Source organism: Oenanthe melanoleuca, chromosome 5 (assembly GCF_029582105.1).
Source record: "Oenanthe melanoleuca isolate GR-GAL-2019-014 chromosome 5, OMel1.0, whole genome shotgun sequence".
NCBI classification, from domain to species: Eukaryota; Metazoa; Chordata; class Aves; order Passeriformes; family Muscicapidae; genus Oenanthe; species Oenanthe melanoleuca.
The window spans coordinates 8,238,250-8,256,467 of NC_079339.1; the positions used below are offsets into that span (position 1 = coordinate 8,238,250).

Sequence of the window (18,218 nt, forward strand, 5' to 3'; positions counted from 1 at the left end):
CCTGGATTCTCCAAGGAATGACTCTCATTCACTCTGACCACAGCCAGGGGCCACATCCCACTGCTTGTCCAGTGTCCATCCATAGAGGTGACCACCGTGTCCCCATCTCCTGCCTCACTCACTGAAGGAGACGATCTCTGTGAGACAGATGTCACCAACGTGGCCATACACAGTGTGGCACTGCTCATCTGCCTCTGTGGGCTGGCTGGGAACGGGGCTGTCCTCTGGCTCATCGGCTCCCGCCATGTGTCCAGGAAAGCACCACCCGTTACATCCGCATGCTGACTGTTATCGACTTCCTCCTCATTCTGGTCCCCTCCAGTCTGCTTTTCCTGCTGGAGGACGTGTTCTGCTCTGTCATCATGCCCTTGCAGTACGTGTGGTTTCTTTTCCAGCTGTGTCTTGTGTCCTAAATCATGTGGATATACCTGCTGACAGCCATCAGCATCCAGAGGTGCAGGTCCATCCACTGCCCGATCTGGCACTGCTGCCACCGTCCCCAGCACCTCTCAAAGGTGGTGTGTGCCCTGCTCTGGGCATTCTCCATCATTATCTTCGCTCTCTTTGCCACAGTAATTTCCCTGTGTATGTCCCAGCTACCTGAGCAGTGCCGAGTATCTCTCATCTCCAGGTACACCTTTGACCTCCTGCTCTGTGCTCCTTTCATGCTCGTTTCCAGCACAATCCTCTACTTTAAGGTCAAAGCCGGCTCCCACCAGCAGCAAACCAAGAGGCTCGACATTGTTATCTGCCTCATTGTGCTCCTCACCCTGCCCTTCAGCCTCAGGCAATTACTGCAGGAGTTCAGCTATATCATTTTCTCATCCCACGTGGCTTTCCTGCTTACCTGTATCTACACCAGTATCAAACCCTTCGTCTACTTATGGGCAGGGAGCTGCTGGAGGCACTGCTCTATGGAGTCCCTCCGGCTCTCCCTCCAGAGGATCTTTGAGGAGCCAGAAGAAAACCCTGCTGATATTGATGATCCTGCCAGGGAAGCTGTGCTCTGAGTCTCGTCATTCCTCCTGCTGCACTGCTGAGGGAGCCTGGGAAAGTGGGTGAATGATTCCTGGAGTCACCTGATGAATAAATCTCTAAAGTGTCACCCTCTCTTTGCTGGTGCATCCGCCTTTCCAGGCTGCACTGGGATCTGAGAAATGCTCCTGAGGCATCAGCCTTGAGGAGCAGCCCCTGGGCTCAGCTCCTCTGCAGCTCATCTGAAACACCCTCTGCTCCCAGGAACTGCTGCTATCCAATGACCTTCTGGGTTTTATGGACAGCCTTGGAAATTATTTCACTTCCCTGAATGGCACAACATCCCTGTTCTCACACTTTCCCAGAAAGTTGCCAGCCCAAAGTGTGGCCAGGATGAAACTTGATTGTGACTGAAGCCCATCCCTTGGGGCCCTGTAAAGAGCAGTCCAAGAGGAGACCCTTGGAGCTCTCCTGGGCCCCAGCAGCTCTGACCAGAACCTCCCTGGGAGTGGGGCCTCTCCCAGCCGGGATCTCTCCCGTTTGCTGCCCTCGGGTGATCCCCGAACACCGACGGTCCTGGGCCGATCCCCCCACTGCTCGAGGCTCAGCCCTTGGCACAGTGAGGAGATGCAAACGGATCCACAGTGAGCATTTCCCTGCCTCCAAGGGGAATTTCTCACAGGGACTCTGCACTGGCTCTATCTGTGTGCACACACGTGTACATTTGCCATGGCAAATGTGGGAGCAATGCTGCTCTCTCAGGTGTTTTAGTACCTGAGACATCTGAGTGAGTCAGGCCTGTAAAAAAGTACGAGGCATAAGTTATGTTAAATGCTGTTAAGTGTTATTCCCCTGTTGAGTGTGCTAAGTTTAAGGTATAACTGAAGCACTGTTAGGTTTGAGTGCTGTAAACTTTTTAAGACATTTTCCTTTCTCTCCTTATCCTCACTGTCCTTTTGTCACACGCACCTGAACACACAGAAACACAGACAGGGACAGTGCTTTGGTCTGCGGTTGCTTAATATTAAAGCTGGTTTTATTGATATCCTTGCTGGTGGTTTTGTGCCTTCAGAAATTCTTCCTCTGCCCTGGCTTTCGCCTCTCCCCCAGGGGGATCAGATGATACAGCTAAAAGGGGAGGGGGAGTCTGTAGTCCTCGGCACTGCCACTCCTTTCCAGGGGCAGGGTGACCATGGGCTCCACAGGGCATCAACCCCTCCATGTGGTTTTTCTGAAGTCGCTGAGCTGGCAGTGTTCATCCTGGAGGAGGGAAGGCTTCAGGGAGACCTTAGAGCCCCTCCCAGGGCCTCAAAAATCTCCAAGAACTACAGAGGCCCTTTGGACAAAAGCATGAAGTGACAAGACAAGGGGCATCAGCCAGAGAACGGGTTAAGTGGAATACTGGGAAGAAATTCTTCCCTGTGTGGGTGGTGAGGCCTGGCACAGGTTCCCAGAGAAACTGTGGCTGACCCATCCCTGGAAGTGCTCCAGGCCAGCTTGGATGGGGTTTGAAGCAACCCAGCCTAATGGAAGGTGTTCCTGCTGGGAAAGGGGTGAGATTAGACAAAAACAGCCACAAGTGTTCTCAAGATTGAGAAGGAGGAAGATGAGCTCTGGTGTAGGGCTGCAAGGGGTGAAATGAACGGGCCAGGAGACCAGCTCCTTCTTTACTAAAAGGCCAGCTTTGGGGAGGGAACCCAAGGGGTCACGCAAACCACTGTTGTTTCCGCTGGATGACATGAAGGAGGAGGAATTCTCCTTTGCCAGATGACAGAGCTGGAGCTTCCATCCTCACAAGAGTCCCTAGGAATACATTTGCAGGCTCTTGGTCGAGGGGTGTCATGCAGACTGAGTGCTGCTGAAGTCATGGCGACAAAGCGAAGAAGCTCCAGTTGGTGATTTCATCTTCTCCACTCGCTTCCTCACCTGAGAGTACCATTTTTTAGTCTTAGATGTTATACTGGCTCATTGTTTTTAGGGGTTTTTATCACTGAATGGTATCTCATGAGCCCTTGCGGTCACACGCCATTTTGGAGGGGGTAGTGGAGGTGGGCGTGGATACAAGAGTGGATACTGGGACAGGGGAAGGGACAAACAGCTTGGAGTATTAACAATTTACAAAGACATAAAACGTTAACAACAAATAGTCAACACAAACAACAATTATAGTCAACTGGGTGGACACACATCAACGGAAACATCAACTGTAGTTAACTGGGTGGATAACTTGTAGAGAAAAGCTTACATCTGGGAATTTATTCCCCACAGTATTTCCCCCTCTTTTTGATTGGGCTCAGGCCCGCATCAATTTGTGGTTGCTGATTCTTTTAAGTAAAATTTCCTTAAGTTTTGCTAGTTCCCCTTGATTCGCTTTATGTTCAAAACAAAACCAGGTTTCTCCTCCAGGACATTCCCAAGTAAGCGCTGCCTAAATGAAACTGTATTTTTTTGCAATCCAATAAACCTTCCCATCCTCTTGACAGGTGGTTATCTGTGAATGATTCAAACAACCAAGGTTTATGTTGGTGTGGACCCTTAGCAGCAACCCGAGACTTTCCCCATCATAGAGAGGGTGACAACACTTGGCACATGCAGTTTCTTTACCTTTTGTAAGGTTATTCACAAGCAGGGCTAACATCAGCCCTCCCAAGAGTCTGGTATGAACCATTCTTGGTCTCACCCGGTCTTGCCTCTTCAGGATGGGAAATTCTTCAGGGTTGATAGCAGAGTCTCTTCACTTTATCACCAGATTTGTTTTTGGTTTTTTTTCCTTTGATTTAGTAGCCCTTGGGGAATACTCAGTAGGAGAAATTACTTTAAGTTGAGGAGAGAAACGGTGGTGTCTTTTATTTTTAGAAATGGTAGGAACCACAATAAATTTGATCTTTTGAGAATATTCATAAATTTACAACAACAATTTCAAACCAGAAAATTACAGCAACCATTTCAAACATCAGCAGTAGTTATTAAAAACTCTTCAACAGATATACCAACCTTTAACATCTTTATCAATCAATGAGGATTCTCTCAGTCATCCTCCAGCTTTTTCTGAAAAATTACTTTGAGAATTATGGGATTCAGCATTGCAGCCCACTCGGCAGAGTCTGGTCCTTTGTCAGGGAGTGGTACCAGTCCTTTACCAGTCTCCTTTGGGAGACGTGAGTTCAACCTCTTTCTTACATCTGCACCACAGTGTGTGTGGTGAGCAGTACCTGGAAGGGACCTTCGAATTTAGGGATTCAAGGGGTACTGTTCCATGACTTAATAAGCACCCAATTTAACAGACATTAAGACTCAAGAGTACAATTTACTGAGTAAAAAGATGACAGGTTATGTAATAAATAACTTAATGAGACAAACCCACAAACAGAAACCTAGAAGAGTGTTTCAAGATATTTATAACTAGCTGTCCTGGTTTGAAGGATAGTATTTGTCAAGAAAGGCAGGAGCTCCTCCTGAGATGGTGAGTGTAATCCCTCTCCCTCCCGATTATTATAATTTTTTAATCAGGGACTCTGAGGCAGAGATATGGGGATAGCAATAATAGTTCCTTACTAATATATCTAGCCAGACAAACAGAAACAACAGCAGCTATGAAAATTAACAACAAACAGAACAGTAACTCAGTTCCAGTCCCTTCTTCAGCTGCAGACACTTTCTTCCTGCTCTCGGTCCCGGTAATGGGGGATGGGGCAGGGTCCAGGCAGCTGCAGAGGTAGCAGGTGAAGGCGGGGAGGGGGAGAAGGCGGCAGCTCCGTGTCCCAGGTGGGAGAAGGATGGAGAAAGCCTGCCCACTCACTGTGTGGATCATGGTGCCCAGCTGTGTGCTTGAAGGTAGCAGACTGAAGTGGAGAAGATGGCAGGGCAGTGTTCCACAGCAGAGAACCTGGATCCCGGCGATGGGGTGCCATGCGGGCTGGAAAATGAGCAGCCCCTGGACGACTCCTCTGACCCCACTGGTGAGCGAAAGTAGGGAGACCGCCCCTGCCCATCCCTTTGTCTTGAGCCATGAAGAGCTTGGGTGCAGCCCAGCAGTCTTTCTTAGCATAATAATGGGAAAAATTCTCCTGAGAAAGGGAAAAAGTAAGGGAACAACCCCCCGACATTATCCACCCCGATTTTTCCCATGCAAACATGCTACATCATATTAAAACCTTTAAATTATATACATTTTTCCAGATACAATTAAAAAACATGAATTCCTGACGTAATCAACCCACCAAATGAATCGGATAATAGCTACAGTGATTTTGGTGAGGGGACCCGTGTTCAAATAAGGGCTTGCAAATGGGAAAGATATATCTGTGATCACATGGAGCCCAAGCCACATTAAACTGCACAACATGTTGCAGCCTAACACACGAAACCTTAGGTAACTGAAGGTCTGGTATTTCTGTCTTAACCCTCCTCTAAATGCCCTCTGTCTGGGTTGACAAAATCTGTCCTGGTTTGAAGGACAAGTGTCTGCCAATAACGGCAGAAGCTTCTCTTTGAAATGGAGAATGTGAACCCCCTCCCTCCCGAGTATTATAATTTTCGAATCAGGAATTCTCAAGCAGAGATGTGGGGGTAGGAATAACAGCTCTTTACTAATATATCTAACCGGACAAACAGAAAAGACAGCAGCTATGGAAATTAACAACAAAACAGAACAAATAACCCAGTTCCAGTCCTTTTTTCAGCCGCAGACACTCCGCCTGCGTCTGGTCCCGGTGGTGAAAGACGGGGCAGGGCCCGCGCAGCTGCAGAGAGCAGATGGAAGCAGGGAGGCGGCAGTGGCCTTGCTGTGTCTCAGGTGGGAGCAAGGTGGAGGGAAAGCTCCCCACCCACCTTTTGGGTCCTGGTGGTAAGCTGTGTCCTCAGAGGTAGGAGGCTGGATGTGGAGCAGATGGCCGGGCAGTGTCCCACTGAAGAATACTTCATTTCCCGGTGTTCGGGAGACGTGGGCTGGAAAAGGGCAGTCAAGACACCCTCAAGCCACACCGGATGTGAGAGACAGCCCCTACCCCATCCCTTTGTCTTGAGCAATCAGGAGCTGGGAGTGACCAGCAGGCTTTCCTTAGCATGATAATGGGAAAAATTCTCCCAAAAGAGATGGAAAATGAAGGGAACAAACCCCAGCCCACAACAGGGGCCTCTCCTGTTTGCTGCCCTTGGGTGATCCCCGAACATCAATGAGCCCAGGGCCAATCCCCCCACTGCTCGAGGCTCAGCCCTTGGCACAGTGAGGAGATGCAAACGGATCCACAGTGAGCATTTCCCTGCCTCCACGGGAATTTCTCACAGGGACCTTGCACTGGCTCTGTCTGTATACACACACGAGTGCATCTGCCATGGCAAATGTGGGAGCAATGCTGCTCTCTCAGGTGTTTTAGTGCCTGAGACATCTGAGTGAGTCAGGCCTGCAAAGAAGTACAAGACATAAGTTATGTTAAATGGTGGTAACTGTTATTCCCCTGTTGAGTGTGCTAAGTATAAGGTATAATTGAAGCACTGTTAAGTTTGCATGCTCTAAAGCTTTTAGGCCATTTCTTTTTATCCTAACTCTCACTGTCCTTTTGTCACATGCACCTGAACACACAGAAACACACACACAGGGACAGTGCTTTGGTCTGCGGTTGCTTAATATTAAAGCTGGTTTTTTACTGATATCCTTGCTGGTGGTTTTGTGCCTTCAGAAATTCTTCCTCTGCCCTGGCTTTCGCCTCTCCCTCAGGGGGATCAGATGATACAGCTAAAAGGGGAGGGGAAGTCTGTAGTCCTCAGCACAGCCACTCCCTTCCAGGGGCAGGATGACATCTGTGTTTTTCGCCATGGACTCCACAGGGCACCAACCCCATCCCTGTGGCTTTGCTGAGGTCACTGAGCTGGCAGTGTTCAGCCTGGAGGAGGCAAGGCTTCAGGGAGACCTTAGAGCCACTTTGAGAACCTCAAGAAGCTCCAAGAACTACAGAGGCCCTTTGGACAAAGGCCTGAATTGACAGGACAAGGGGCAGTGGCTTCCCACAGCCAGAGAACAGGGTTAAGTGGAATACTGGGAAGAAATTCTTCCCTGTGTGGGTGGTGAGGTCTGGCACAGGTTCCCAGAGAAACTGTGGCTGCCCCATCCCTGGAAGTATTCCAGACCATGTTGGATGGAGTTTGAAGCAGCCTGGTCTAATGGAAGGTGGCCCTGATGAGAAAAGAATGACATCAGACAAAAACAACCACAACTGTTCCCAAGATTGAGGAGGAGGAAGATGAGCTCTGGTGAAGGGCTGGAAATGGGACCACAGCACCCCAAAATCTGCTCTCCAGTTGCTTTTATTGCATCATCAAGGGTATTGGGAGTAAGGAATGTGAGCTCTAATGCCAATAGCCTGGATGAAAGCATGTCCTGGTCTGACACTGGCCAAACACCAGCCACCCCTGAAAGCCGTTTGCTCACCTTCTCTTGCTCTCAGCTGGACAGAGGGCAGAAAAACAAAAATTAACAAAGGGCTCATGAGTTGAGATGAGGACTGGGAGAAAAAACACTTTCAGGATAAAAATATAGGTTCAAATTTAATGGTATTAAACAAATTTTAGTGAAGTCACAATCCCCTCAGCCCACAAAAAAAGGTTTTCACCTACTTATCAGTTTGCATCTTTTCAATCTCTTCCCACCAGGAACTTTATCTTCATTCCGCTGACCTCTGTAGTCTCCATGCTTTATTTCTTCTCATTCAGGGAAGCTCAGGAGATTGAGGATTTTATCCAGGCATAAAGAAGTTAAAATTGTATCCAGATCGTGAAGAAACAACTTGGGTAGCTGGAGGCTTCTTTCTCTCAGAACGGGGAGGGGAGGGGGGAAGAGAGAGCCTTTGGTGGCTCCCTGATCCCCCCACGCTTGGCCACGCCACGTGGAGGGTCAAGCCCGGGCCACGCGGAGCTGCCCGGAGCCGTGCGGTCGTAGGTGGGGGGGCCGGGACCACGCGGCCGAGCCGGGCCCCCACCAAGCCGAGGCCGAAGTCCCGAGCTGGGCCCCCACCAAGCCGAGGCCGGGGTCCCGAGCTGGGCCCCCACCAAGCCGAGAACGGGGTCCCGAGTTGGGCCCCCACCAAGCCGAGGCCGAAGTCCCGAGCTGGGCCCCCACCAAGCCGAGGCCGGGGTCCCGAGCTGGGCCCCCACCAAGCCGAGGCCGGGGTCCCGAGCTGGGCCCCCGCAGAGCCAGGGCCCAGCACAGCTCCGGAGGCCGGAAGCCGAAAGAGCGAGCAGCCAGCTCGATCCACTGTGATTTGTGAACGTGAAATAACTTTTCATTGGTTTCCCGAGCTGTCCATCACCACACCAGCTCTCCGATTGGTGCCAGCAGCTCACAGGGGAAGCTCCCAGAGACGGGAGAGCCCCTCCCACTCCCCAGCCTCATGGAGCCTTCCCTGAGGTGAATCTGCCCCTCCCCCCAAGCATGTGAAACCAACACACCCACAAATATATACATGCAGATACAGATACAGACACAGAGTCACGGGTACCCTAAAACAAGGTTTCTTTGAGATATATATTGGGTTTCTCCATCCTTTTGCACCACCCGCCAGGTGCAACCTGGTTCCTGAGCAAAGACAACTCCATGGATGGGATTGTCTTTGCTGGAGGCAGAATTAATTCAAATAGGTTTTTTTAGCATATTTTTTATGTGTACTATTGCAACTTTATTTCTATTTGGTGTTTCTAGGGGTTTAAATTGGGTGGGGGTTGCTTGTTAGTGGAACTTCGGGTGTTCACTAACTCTGATGCTCTGGGTAAATTAATTCTCCAGATTTTGAAAGTCCCTCTCATCCAGTGCTTTTGCTGGTGCATGGTAAGGAATATGGTACTCCTATTCAATGTCATGTTTTTTAGCCCAGGTGTTAATAAGGCTGTCCTTGAAATGGGTCCTGTGGTCTGACTCAATTCTTTTAGGAGTACCATGCTTCTAAAGGATGTTTAGATTTAGTTAGGCTTGCTAATTTTAATACACTCAATTTTTGTTGTGAGATAGGATTAAGAGCAAAAACAAGGCAGGTTTAAAATTTAAAAGGGTATCAAGAAAAACTTTATTAACAACACAAAGAAAATAAGAAATCCAGGATAAGATTTTCAGACCACTTCCTCCCCCTTTCCACTTCCCACACCTTAACAACAACATATGGAGACACTTCAGTCAGTCCTTTACCTAAATAATCGTTTTAGTTCACTTCAGGGAGAGGAGTTTCTTCTTGTTTGGCTTTAGGGATTTTTTCAAGAGAAAAAATAAAGTTCTTTTGTGTCTTTTTTAATACCAGTCTCCCAGGAGTCTATAAAATCGTGAAACTCCTCTCATTTTCAGAGCTTTCCCAGAGCTGTGTTTGTGGGCTAAGTTAAACTTATAGGGTATTATTTTTAAGGATAAGCTCTTCAAAGGCTAAAGTTCTCTTTGTCTCTTTTCCTTTAAATTCTTCTGTTCATATTTTATTTACAGCAACAGAGGGCCCCCCCTCTCCATCACGGCAAAGGATTGTTTTCTCAAACACTTCAGCTTTCCTATGGTTTTTTCACAATTTACAGGAATCTTCAGCACAGTACAGTCCACTCTTATAGCTTACAAAAAGATTTTTTAGCTAACTTTCACATCATCTCCTTAATTTCTTCCCATCTGGAAACTCGGCTCTTACTTTACTAACTTTGGACAAGTTCTTCTGCTTTTCTTTCTGCTTAGGGGAGGATAGGAGGTCTGCAAGTTTTATGCGAGCATTGGAAGGGTTAAAATTTCACACAGAAAGTGCAGGGGCTGGGCCAGGTCATGCTGGAGCTGTGCTAGAATCTCAGGCTGCACAGGCTGCACTGCAGGGGGAGGGGGGCTGGACGAAACTGAGAGTCCAGCAAGCAGGTGTGTGGAGGGGGCTCCGCCAAAACGGAGCCCAGCTGCCTTCCCCCAAGCCGGGTGGGCAGCTGGGCGGGCTCTGGCTTCCTCATGGCTGCTACGAGCCAGAGGCAGGGCCCCACCGAGCCACATCTACGCTGGGGGGAGGGAGGGCTAGAGTTTTAGCAACAAGCAACAAGCCCCTCCTTCCCCTGGAAATTGGGATCCCCCACCCAGCAGTTTCCCAAGCCCACCCCTGCCCGGCCCAGGCCACATGGGAGGTGAAGGGCAGTGGCCTGGGCCAGCCGGATGTTACCTTGCGGAATGCTGGAAATGAAATAGAATTTTTTTCCAGAGTTTGCTTTGAAATGTAAGTCACAGATCAAACTAACTTTTCCAATTAGTATTTCAGGCTGTCAACAACCAAACCAACCTCTCTCTAACTGGTCCCACCAATTCACAGAAGAAGTTATTAGAGAGAAAAAAAGCTAAGTGTGCCCTCCTCCTAGGTGCCTTCAATGCAAAACCAGCAAAAAGGATTTGCTTTTCAAGGCCCAAGATGGTATTTCAAGCAGTGGCATGAGGCACCAGGTACATTTCTAGTGGTGACTTTTATTATGATCAGCCTATAGCGCTTGCCTTGGTGGGTTTCAGGCAGTGTGATGTAATCAGTCTGCCAGGCTTCCCATACTTATATTTGGACCATCGCCCCCCACACCAGAGGGGCTTTACTCACTTAGCTTGCTTGATTACAGCACACGTTTTATAATCATGGGTAACCTGAGAAATACTGTCCATGGTTAAATCCATCCTTTGGTTTTGTGCCTACTTGTAAGTGACATTTTTGCCTTGATGACCTGAGGCATCATGAAGTCATCAAGTTAGGAACAATTTTCCCTTGTGTTGTTAATCTAAATTTATTTGTGATACCTTTAACTTTGCAGCCTGATTTGATTGCTCATTGTTTCAGTGTTTCTTATGAGTCTGACTCTTAGGGACATGGGTATCTATCTACATGACAGACTTTTACAGGTAGCTTCCCTACTTGAGTGGCAATGTTTTTCTACTCATTAGCAGTTTAGATTGGCTTTACTCTATGCTGTTGGTTAGTATTTTTCTATTTTTCTAGCCAACCTTACAGAATATTGCCTGTTATCCATGCATCAATATAATTGGGATAAAGAACTTTGGCTACTTCTTTCTTTCAGCAATTTCCAGGGCCAGCTGAACGGCTTTGAGTTCAGCAAGTTGACTTGCTTTATTTTCTCCTTCAGTAGCTTTTGCAACTCGTTGTGTGGGGCTCCATATGGCTGCTTTTTACTTCTGGTTTATTATTTTCACAATGTGACAGGAACCATTGGGAAAAAGAGCATAGCATGTTTTGTCTGCTGGCAGTTGGTTGTATGGTGGGGCTTTTTCAGCCTGGGTTACTTGTTCCTGCTTTTTTTCATCAGTGAGATTAAAATTCTCACTTTTCGGTCAGTTATTATTTACTCCCAAAATTCCAGGACAATTTGGCTTTTCAATACAGGGGCACTGTGTGATGAGAGCAATCCACTCGCTTCATGAGGTATTTGTGCTGTGGTGGGTAGAGGGAACTTTCCCTTTGAACATCCACCCCTGTACTGGGAGTCAGCGTGCTAAGAGGAGTTGTGTTTCAGTGCTGATTACCTTTGAGGCAGTTTGAATTTTTCATAGACAGTTAAGATTTTTTTTTTTTTTTGTGGGAGTGTAGTTGGCTTTTGACTCTCTGTAACTTTGTCTTCAGAACCTTGTGGGTTTCCAGCTGCAGAGTAAACCACATTTTTTACTTTTGGTTCATGTCCTGACTGTGCCAAGGGCTATTGCATGAACAATTTCCTCCTAGATTTTGGCAAAGGCTTGCTGCTGTTCAGGGACCCAGTGGAAATCGTTCTTCTTGCGGGTGACCAGGTAGAGAAGTCTCACAATCTGGCTGTACTCAGGGATGTGCATTCTCTAAAAGCCTAAGGCACCTAGGAAAGCTGGTGTTTCCTTTTTGCCGGTCGGTGCAGACATTGCTGTGACCTTGTTGATGACTTCAGTGGGAATCTGACATAGTCCATCAGGCCACTTTACCCCCAGGAATTGGATTTCTCAGGCAGGTTCCTTGACTTTGCTCTTCTTGATGGCAAAGCTGGCTCCCAGCAGAATCTGGATGATTCTCTCCCCTGTCACAAATACTTGCTGTGTTCCCCCACACAATGATATCATCATTACAGCTATTTTGGAGGTTCGCCCTCTTCCAGTGCAGCCTGGATCAGTCCATGGCAGATGGTGGGGCTGTGTTTCCACCCCTGGGGCGGTCGGTTCCAGGTGTACAGCATGCCCTTCCAGGTCAAAGCAAACTGAGGCATTCACTCTGCTGCACTCTGGGGATCATGGCGTTTCCATTTGTCTGATACTGACAGTGGTGCACTGTCAAGATGGCAATTGGTACCTGTTGCTCTGTCACCTTCAGGAGTCCTACTGAAGATGGGTTTTTGGTAGTCCAGGCAAGGTGTTCAGCTGCTTAAGGCCCTCTGCCTCTACAGCAGCTATTCCAAAAGCCCACCTGAGTCACTTTGAGTTTTTGTAATACCCATCCCAGACGAAGTCTATGCCCAAAATACATGGAACCTCTGGGCCAGTCACAATAGCATGGTTTTGCCACTTCTTCCTAGTTATGTTCACCTCAGCTTTTAACAGTGTCAGTTCCTGCCATCCCCCTGTTACTTTGGCAATGGAAACAAGTTCTTCCCCCACATGTCCCGATGGCATTAGGCCGCACTGTGAACCAGCATCAACTAATACCCTATATTTCTGTGGCTTTGATGTGCCAGGCCATCAGATCCACACTGTCCCAAAGATCCGGTTTGCCTGTGCCTCTTCCTGACTGGAGGCAGGGCCCCTCTAGCCATGATCATTTTTCCCTTCCTGGGCATACATACTAGAGATTCGTTCAAGGGGATCTGACAGATCATACTCTCTTCTGTAATATCTGAAAGCTAGCTCATGGGAGGTTGAGGCTACCTTCACTTTAGTGGAACTTGGTTAGTGTTTCCCTCCCTGAGCTGACACACCCTTGCTGCCAGGACAACAGTGGCTTTCCCATCCCACCTTCTCATGTCTTTGCCATGGTCATGCATAAAAAACTACAGGTCAGCTCATGGGGTGCATCTTTTTTGCCTATCTGGGGGACGTTAGGTATTGACTTTGGGGCCTGTGACTTGCACAGGTACCATACAGGAACTGTTCCTCTTCATCTCCTCCCTCATCTCCCTCATTTCCTCTTGGAGGCTCTTAATTACAGTAGAGACATGAGCCTGCATTGGGCCATTGGTCATACTCAAAATTTCTAAGCTTGTTAGCAACAGAACCCACAGTCTCTCAGCTGTTATCAGCATTAATTGTTGCAATAAAGGTGGTGTATTGAGGTGATCCTAGGTTTGCCAGTTTCTTCATCTGTCCTGTGCACCTGACCTTGTCAGGGTCATTGTCATGCTGTCCATCCCTCCCAAAGGGTACCACCAATACTGCCACTTTTCTCAGCTGCTGGATTCCCTCCCTCAAGGGTCTTCCAGTGCATTCTAAGATGGTGTTCCTACACTCTCTGTGTGGACAAACTTTTCTTTTACACTCATTAAAAGCCGCTCCCAGAGGGAAAAAGGGCCTGGCTCCCTTACGAATACCTGACTCAGACCTGAGTCCTGGGTAAAGGGTTCCAAATTCTGTGCCTCAGTACCACCCAGTTGCACACCTGTACCCATAAGGTCCCAGACCCAAGTAACCAGTTTGTATAAGTCTCACAGCCCCATTGCACAATGTCTTTTTGCAGATTACGGAGACTTTCATACGAGAGGGGCTTGGTAATGACCTCAATCTCTGGCTCCTCTGCTGGTTGTGAAGACCCTCCTTTCTTATCCTTATTACATGGGTGCTTTGATATAAGCACTGCTTTGTCTCCACAGTGGTGACTGCTGCTTGTCCTTGCAGTTCAGCTGGAACCTGGATGATTTTAATGTCTGTGGGTTCCACTGCTGCACCATCAGTCTCTTCCACTTTTAGGCAGGGGGAGTGCTTCTCACTAGCTGGGGAGATGTAATCCTTCAGCACCTGGCCCATCTCACACCTCTCCTTCACTAGAAGCCTCACCCAATCCAGGTGGTTTATTTCTGAGGTGAGCTGTGGGGCAGGGTCAGGCTGTGGGTGTCAGCATCCCTATTTCCTGGGGTAGATATTAGGGTGGCTATCTAAGTCAATCCCCTCTTATTTCCAAATGCCAAATAGAACATGTTTAATAGGTATATCAGCAACACCAGCCACTGTATGATATTATTAGCATGTAGAGAAGATTTGAACCATTCAAAAACTGGTGGGGTGGACCTAAAAATCTGGGTGAAGAGTTGGGAGAAAATTTCCCCTGTTGTCACTTCTTCAAAGTGGGTACAATTATTGAAGTAACCCCAAAAAGATACACTTAGTGTGCAATAGGTCTGAATTCATGTACCCGCCTTCCAGAGGAAGTTAAAAATCCAATAATTCCTTACTTTATTAACCCACAAAATGAACTGGGTAACAGCTACAGTAGCCTTAGTTATAGAAGCCATGTTTAGATAAGAGTCTGCAAATGGGAGAGATATAGCTGTGACCACGTGCCACCTGAACCAGGGAAAGCTACACCACATGGTGCCACTAACACAAAAAATTAGATCGCTCAAGAACTGTTATTCCTTTTCACCCTTTTCTCAGACCCCAGCATTGGGTAACAAAATCTGTCCTGGTTTGAAAGACAGGTGGCTGCTAGGGAAAGCATGAAATGGAGAAGGTAAATCCCTTCCTCTTAATTAGTATAATTTTGAAATGAATGGGCTCTCAGTCAAAGATATGAGGATAGGAATAACAGTTCTTTACTAATATATATAACAAGGCAAACAAAACACCAACAACTATGGAATTAACAACAAACAGAACAGGAACACAGTTCTAATCCTCTCGGCCATGGGCACTTTGCCCTTTGGTGCAGTCACAGCTGGCAGTGAGCGCTGGCAGGCTCCTGATGGGCAGGTGCCATGATCCCTGAGGCTGCAGGGGCACTGGGGTGATGGTGGCTGTGTCCCAGGTGGAAAGGGATGGAGGAGAGGTTTGCTCACAAACCCTGAGGCAGTGTCAGTCCCAGTGCTCCAAAAGGACACTTAGAAATAGCGAGCTGAAGCAGGAGAGCATCCCAACGAGGGCAGTAGTTCAGAGTCAAGTAGCAGCAGTGGCAGCTCCCAGCGTTCGGATGGCATTGGTAGCAGCAGTGACCTTTCTCCTCTGAATCCAAGAGTGAGCAAGAGCCAGCAACTGCTCCCCACTCTCCTTTTCCTGCTTCTAATCTTGCTGTGTTACACCTACACTCAGAGAGAGAAAATCCCAAAAAACGGGGAGGCTCCCACACCCATTTCTGGCCCTCACTCTCCACAAGGACCTAGCCATCAGTGCTTTCTAGCATGTCAAAGGGAAAATTCCACAGGCAAAGAGGAAAGAAAAGAAAACCAAACCCAAACAGCAGCTCTCTTGGCTACAACCCTTATGAAGTTGCAGGTTTCATCTGAGTCATCTTCTACACTATCCTGGCAGATAGCAACCTACAGTGAATTCCAAGGAATTCCTGGAAAGCTGAGGTGACATGATTCCTACCCAGGCTGACATGCCTCAGGGATCTGGGATACTCCTGCTGGAAACTGGCATGTGTGGTGGCCCTGACACCAGAACTGTCACCTCTCTTCCCTGCTGATACCACATTTGTGTCCCCAGCTATGGAATCTCACATCCCCTCACCAGGCCAATCCTTTCAAGTGCCCACATTTCGTGATCCATGAGCTAAAGGGGCTTCAGGAGAGTTGGAGAGCGACTTTGGACAAGGACATGGAGTGATAGGACAAGCTGGAATGGCTTCCCCCTGAGAGAGGGTGGGTTCAGATGGGATATTGGGAAGAAATCCTTCCCTGTCAGGGTGCTGAGGCACTGGCACAGGTTTCCCAGAGAGGCTGTGCCTGCCTCATCCCTTACAGTGACAAGGCCAGGTAGGATAGGGTTTGGAGCTACCTGGCATAGTAGAAGGTGTCACTGATGACAATGGGACAGTATGGGATCAGGTAGAAAACACCACAGGTGTTCCCAGGACTGAGGAGGAGCAGGAGCTCTGCTGAAGGGCTGGAAGGGAGTTCACAGCACTCTGGTCTCTAATACCTTTCACTGCATTATCAAAGGGATTGGCAGTAATTAGGGTGGATCTAAGTGCTGATAAGCTGGCTGCAAGCAGCTGATTGCTGTCCTTCCCTTGGGCGGTGTAAGTCTGAATTGGAATGATGGAAATGGGAGTCCATGGCCCAGGGGTGCTTCATGAGCCCAGGGGAGGTTTTGGCAATGATTCTGGAGCTCTTCCCAGAAGGGGAGTTCTTTCTCACAAGCACCCAGATGCTTCAACAGTGCTGCAAACACCACAAGTACTACCAGCACCACCAGCATCCCTTTGCTGCTGGAGGGGCAATGACCCCCTAGGGAAGACGAGGAATACTAGAAACCTGTCAGGTGAGGGAAGGAAATTGGAGAATGGGACACTCTTCTGGAAAGAAGTGCTTCCAGTTAGGTGGAAATGAGGAGATATTCACAGATGTTATAAACAGGTAGTATGGTGTTTGGGTCTCACAAATGTTGAATGGATATTATGTGTGTTATCATGTTAAAAGAAACTCTGTTCAGATGTGGAGTTTTTCTAATGTGAGTGCTGTGTTCATGTTGAATGCTGTAATGCTCATCTCTGACCATGGTGTGGAGCTGAAGCCACAAGGGCTGCACAAGCTCCAGGAAGGCAGGATGAAGGAGGAGCTGTGTCAGAGGAGTGGACTATGTTTGAATGTGGGGCTTGGCTTACCAGGGGGTTGGCTTACCAAGAGAATATAAGGCATGTTCCTGGTGTGGGCAGCGTGCCTGTGGCTGTGCCTCTGTCTGTGGGTGAGCACCCAGAGCTGTTGCTTTTACCTTGTTTCGTCCCTTGTAGTTTAAAAAACTTTTTTAAATTTTAAGAAGTGAGGCATTGTTTCTCACAACAAAGAATAGGACCACTTGCTTTGTAGTGAAAACAAATCAATAGCAGTATCCCCGAGGCTGTGGAACGCTGATGGATCCAAAGGTGTGGAAAGCACTTCTGACTGCCCCCGTGACCTCATTGGGAAACAACAGCGATACAGGACACGGAGAGGAGCCAGAGGGAGAAGAATGGGGAGCTCCTGATGATCTGGGTGCTTCCTCCTTCTTCATGTTCATACCAGGAAGCACCGCTGATCTGCACAGACCCCCTTTGCCTGCTACTGCCCCACAGTGAACAGGTCAGTGCAATGTTTTCCTTCCTCTCTCCCCCACCTCCCTCTCCTCCAGCAGCTGCTCTGCTCCTGCCAGTCACTCCTGGGGACCACAGTGCCCTCCCCAGGTCCCACGTCCCACCTCCTCTGCCCTGTGCTCCCCATTTGTACCTTGACATTGAAACTGGCTGAAATGAACTTTCTAACACAATGGGAAGCATTTGAAAGCAGGAATTCTTTACCTGCACAGGACATGCAGAAAGATCTCTCCCTGATTTGTGTGTGTGGTGAGACTTTACAGGGGATTTTATCCATTATAACCATACATAGACGTTAAAAAGTTTTTATCTAACATAAACATAATTTTCCTAGAATTTATCTTCATGGGTCAACCTCCTACTGGAAGTACTTTTATGAATCTGAAGGATCATTCAGAGGGGTCTCTGGTAGTCATATTCACTGAGTGCTGTGATATTAATGGTGACCTTGAATCATTAAAACCGATATGTTCACAGAGAAAGACTCTCTAACTAATTAGAGTTAGAAAGTGGTATGTTTATTAAGACACCAGTGGGCTGCATGGGGATAATCCTATAGAGACAGTCTCGTATAAGGTTCCTTGCCCTCTATTTCCCAAAATCTTATATTCCATACATATGCATAACTCCAGCACCTCCCATCCCCCTCTGTAATAAAGTGAGGATAATCGTCCGTAAGGTGTGCACAGTTCTTCTCTTGAATTGGGTCAGTGGTCTTGAAAGATGAAGTAAGGAAAGTCTTCATCAGGTCTCCGTGACTCTCTGGCACAGTCCAAGGTCCCCTGCTTTGTGATGGATTGGTACACAGTCCAGGTGTTAGCCACTGTTCTACTGGTTTCAATCTGTTCTTACAACGGTTCACTTACTCCATCCCGTTTCATAAACAAAACTGAAACAAGCTCACAATTGGAAACAATACCTCTGTTATCTCTAGGTCAAGCTTCTAATAATCATTAACCTATTTTTTATCTAACTTAAACCCTGATCAACATGGGAGAGGAGGGGAGAGGGAGAGGAGAGCTC

The 18,218-nt window shown here is 48.0% G+C and overlaps 1 protein-coding gene and 1 pseudogene across 1 annotated transcript in view; both read left to right on the forward strand.

Annotated features, from left to right (window-relative positions):
* Positions 1 to 39: 39 nt before the first annotated feature.
* On the forward strand, positions 40 to 3,455 carry LOC130253594 (mas-related G-protein coupled receptor member H-like; annotated as a pseudogene).
* A 13,559-nt stretch (positions 3,456 to 17,014) lies between these two features.
* The window catches only part of LOC130253447 (mas-related G-protein coupled receptor member H-like), a 141,206-nt gene continuing 140,002 nt past the window's right edge, over positions 17,015 to 18,218 (forward strand). Inside the window, exon 1 of the mRNA XM_056492024.1 lies at positions 17,015 to 17,184. The gene's annotated coding sequence lies outside the window, so the exon portion shown is untranslated. The remainder of the gene's footprint in view (positions 17,185 to 18,218) is intronic.